Consider the following 4,994-nt stretch of genomic DNA (forward strand, 5'->3'; position numbering starts at 1 on the left):
AACTTTTATGCTTGGTTCAAATGTGTTTATACATTTCTGTAAGTAGTTTTTAATAAATATCATTATATCTATTAGTATACACCACAAATATCTATAAGACTAGAGTTTAAGTAGATAAAGATACATAGATATCTGTATTTTAAAATTACCATAGACTTTTTAAAGTTACCCGTAAGCGCCTCGTCAGCGCATACCAATTTTTAATACCTGTGGTAAAATTACCCAAACATATAACTTGTTTGCGTAAACAAAAACTTATTAAACATTCTTTTTTGTTAATTTCATTTAAATTAAATTTGTCATGTTATTTATTATTTTTTTTTATTCGTAACCATTGATAGTATATTCTAAAATCAATATTCGTAACCTATAAATCTAATTTATTAGCATGATAATTTGTTTTAAATATTCTAAACGATTCTTTCCAACATTTATCTAAGCAATTTAATTTATTTATAGCTTTTTGCATTGAATATAAATAATATTTTTTTTTATTGAATTTAATTTTAAATCTGATTCTAATTTAATTTAGAGTATCGTTTTGTTAACTATGTTTGTATGTGGCAAGTGAAATTAGCTATTGTTATGTCAATTAAAAGTTTTACGCCAATTGTTGTCTTTGGATCATTATTCATTATTTGATACCTACACTTATACTTACATAACTGGAAGAATTAGACAGAATAAATTTTCCAGAATATTATTTAGTAACTCAGTATACATAACCGTAGATGCAATCAGTAAAGCAAAATAAAATAAAGTAAAATATTTTATTAGGCGGTAAATTACTTGGTCCGAAAAAACACTTAAGCCATGTGCCAATTTCTAATACATAATTTATTTAAATATTCTTTTAAAAGTAGTTTATTTTGTTGTATACGTCAAAATCAACTTTATCCAAGATGGAAATTACAACAAATTAATGAATATTTCGAAAACTTTTTTAGTATAGGCAATATAGAATTATGAAAGGTTCTTTCGAAATTAACACGGAAAACATTAATAAAAAGAAGCAGTGGCGTATTTAGGATTTTGCTGCCCCGGGTACACATTTTTTTAACGCGTTTTTCCTCTCGCCGGTTTTTTTTTTTATAGTGACAATTTTTCTTACCCTAAAAAAATTTACAATACATGTGATATGCTAATATTATCATGTAGTATAAAAATCTATTGAGTGTCCTAGAATTTTGAATATCGTAGGTTTACTCAGTAGTACTCATGATAACAAAATAATCAAAGCCTGCAATTGTAAAATTTATTAATTTATTTTCATATCATACTTATTTTCATAATATGTTTATAAAACAAACATCATTAAATTAATATTATAAAAAAAGTTTTCAGTTAAATTTGCTGCCCCCAAAAAAGGGCTGCCCGGAGAAATTGCCCCCCTTGCCCCCCTAAATTCGCCACTGAAAAGAGGTTTATTTTTCCATTGTAAATATAACTTTTCTACTATATCCCATAACATCAAATTACTTGAAGTTTGCTTTTTACTGAAAAACAATAAACAACAGGAATATTATATAATCTATTTGTTGTGAACATATAATGAATTATATACATTAAATTAAATTCTTAAAAGCGTAAGTTAAACGTTCTATCTTCAAAAATATGTTTTGCGTTTTGAAATAGTCTCTAAGACTTTAATTTATTTTTGCACTTAAATACAATTATATTTTTGACGTAATTTATGAAACAGAATTGCACTCTCTTCTGTTTAAGTTTTCATGTTTTCATGTTTTACATTGTATACGCAAACGAGTTATCCGTTTCAGGTAAAAACATGTGTAATGTACGCAAACGAGTATCAACTTAAAAGTTTAGGTTATTAGGCGATTATGCAGAGTTTAAAAAATATTTTGGTCTATAGATAATAAAATAATATATAGGGTAAGCCAATTTATTTCAACTACGTATGGTATCGTGGCATTTTTTAGGGAAAACAGATAAGAAGTTTTTGCCTTTTTCTAAAAACAGAATGCAACTGATATATTTTAAATTTTACTAATTTTAGTAAAGTTCGTTAAAACTAGATAGGCGGCTTTGTTGAAATTGATAAATTGTCTGACTTTTCTAATCAAAGAGGTCCATGTTTATAGTTTGTCCATTGAAATATGATACTTATGATTATAGTTAATAACTAAAATAAATAAGTCATAGGCCTACAGACAATTTTATAGCTATTCGGTTATTATCAATAATACAATTTTATTATTATATACCATATATAATTTATATAATAAATTATTTTAATTAGTATTTATGTTTTATTGATATTAGAATATTGTAATATATTTTTAGTGTTAATGAGAAAGATTGACAATTATAATGGTATGTATTAGATATAAATAAACTTATGTAGGTACTAGGTATATAGTTGACATTAGCTATTATAATATTTTGATTTTTAAGCAGTGAAGATCTAATTATTAAAAACAACACAATTTATTATTGTTTATCAATGTAATTATTAATCTTATTATTGGTAGATTTATATTGTATTTTCAACTGTTTTATTGTTAATATTTTCGAGTTAGCACTATTTAATTATCAACCTTTCATCAAAATTGTGCTCATTATTTTTTTATATTTTTTTATTTATTTCATTATGAACTACGTATTCATGAGAAATAAATAAAATTGTTTGTATTCAATTTTCAAGCTTTAGCTATAGAAATTCAACATTTTATAAATTGTATAGACTACTAACTATTTTGCAAAATGTCGGAAAATATTTGAACTTAAAATGCTTATAAAAATAATGTGTCTTTATGTATTTTTAATATTTTAAAATAGCTATAATAGCAACTTATCAGGAACTTTAATTAGTAGGTCAATGGGTTTATTGTACCTATTATAATTACATAATATATAATATATATATATTATTATATACATATTTTTAAAAGTGACATACATTATTTTAAGGACTAAAAAATTGAATATTTTAACAGAATTAAAGGAAGAGATCGAAAATTATAAACATTTGATGGAACAAGGTAATCAATAATTTAATTTACAGACGTATAGAAAATATATACAATCAAAGTTGAGTTTAAAATACACGCAGTTCATTGTGTAAACAACCATACTGATCTTATACATATTTTTTTTAGATTTGAGAAATAATTATCAACACTTAACTTCTTTTCCGCTACGTAAGAACTGATGATTTTAAAATTATGTAACTATGATTTTTTATTCAAAGAAATATAAATGAGTACCAATGTAAATAAAAAAGTTATCTAGGTTAAAATATAAAAGCTGATTTATGCTAATTTATGCTAATATATTTTCGTTTACATGTGATTATTTGAATATTAATTTAATATTTTATAAATAGCTGAAAATATTGAAAGTGAATATTTTATTGAGCGTAAGTAAATATAATTTAAACATTAAAAATATTAATTAAATTATTAACTACAAACGCACTTCTTAGTTTTAAAAACTCTGCTACATCTATGTGTTGTACACATTATAATTTCACATAATCATTAAATTCTACAATATTTATAATTACTATATCAAAAACCATTACATTGTTTTTAATAATGTAATAAATTAAAAAAAAATTTTTTAAAGAGTTTATATATTGAATTTGAGTAATACAAATTAGAAATATTGCTAATATTTTGTTATTGTCATATAACTTTATGGATTTTGTATTTTAAAATTTGTTTTTGCTTTTATAATAACAACTAAATATCATAAGTACTTAGTCCAATAATTGATTAATTATAATTAATTAAAGTAAATCATTACAAATTAATTTATCTATTTTCTCCAGTAAAAACTTAATAGTTTAACTTAAAAATCATACCATAACTGTAAAATTAATAACCCTTCATTATTTTTATACTATTATATAACAAATGCTGGAGCAGCCAAAATACTTTTATTTATCGATTCCTATGAGACCACGAAAACGCCGTCATAGAAATTGGTCAAAAAAAAAAAAAAAAATCGGTTAAAAAACCTGTAGAAAAAATATATCCATGTTAAAATATATATTATTATTATTAGGTATATATTATATCCAACTATGTTTTATACTAATTAAATTTCTCCACAAAAAACTAAAATTGTTTTATTTTATTTAGCTGTCCTAAAAATAAATGTTTTTCTCGTTATACATATAGTTATGCTTTTACTATGAATTTGAAAATTGTTTTTTTTATTATCTTTTATTTCAAGCTATTAGAAATATAATTTTTAGTTTTCATTATGCCTGTAAACTTTGGATTTTAAAGGTTTTTATCTGCGGTATTACATGTTATTTACATTCAGGGTTTTTGCTAAAATTAAAACTGTAATTTTAGAGCAAGAAAAATGAAATTAATATTTAATTGTACGAGTTTATTTTAATATTGTTCAAGTATATTATATAAAATAAATAAACAGATATATTATTTCAGAATTACGATTTACTTGTAATTTTAATAATGCAGTTGGTAAGTAAAATTATTTCTTAGAAAATTTCTCATGAATCGTTAAAACAGAATTACATACAAAAATCAAATATTCAAATATTATTTAAACATTAAGTTTTATGAAAACAATTATAATAATTGGAAAATAATAGGTAAATATAATATATAACCATAATGAATACATTTTTAATCATTACAAAAGAATCTAAAATATTCCTAGGTCAAATTATCTCATGTAAAATATTGATGAATTCTATTATGATAATGCATACAAAATTAAATACAATACAACTTATTTTAACAGTCTTCTTAATCATTTAAAAAAAACACAAAATGTTTTTAATTCTGACTTATTCAGAATTATTTATGTCAGGCTCAGACATATTTTCTATATGTATAGACTATAGATAAGACTAATTACATAACAAAGTGTAGTTCACTTTTGTACAAAAATGTTATTATTTTATTTATACTGGTTTTTTAAATTACCATGTTATTTACATAATTACATTCAAATAAAATTAATTATTTTCCTAGACATTTTTGATTCAATCCATT

The 4,994-nt window shown here is 22.3% G+C and overlaps 1 long non-coding RNA gene across 1 annotated transcript; it reads left to right on the forward strand.

Annotated features, from left to right (window-relative positions):
• On the forward strand, positions 1 to 3,168 carry LOC132919965 (uncharacterized). Its single transcript, XR_009660681.1, has 4 exons — positions 1 to 38; positions 2,305 to 2,334; positions 2,958 to 3,002; positions 3,120 to 3,168. It is a non-coding gene; the product is annotated as an uncharacterized LOC132919965 (long non-coding RNA).
• Positions 3,169 to 4,994: the final 1,826 nt, after the last annotated feature.

This window comes from Rhopalosiphum padi, chromosome 2 (assembly GCF_020882245.1).
Source record: "Rhopalosiphum padi isolate XX-2018 chromosome 2, ASM2088224v1, whole genome shotgun sequence".
Classification (NCBI taxonomy): domain Eukaryota; kingdom Metazoa; phylum Arthropoda; class Insecta; order Hemiptera; family Aphididae; genus Rhopalosiphum; species Rhopalosiphum padi.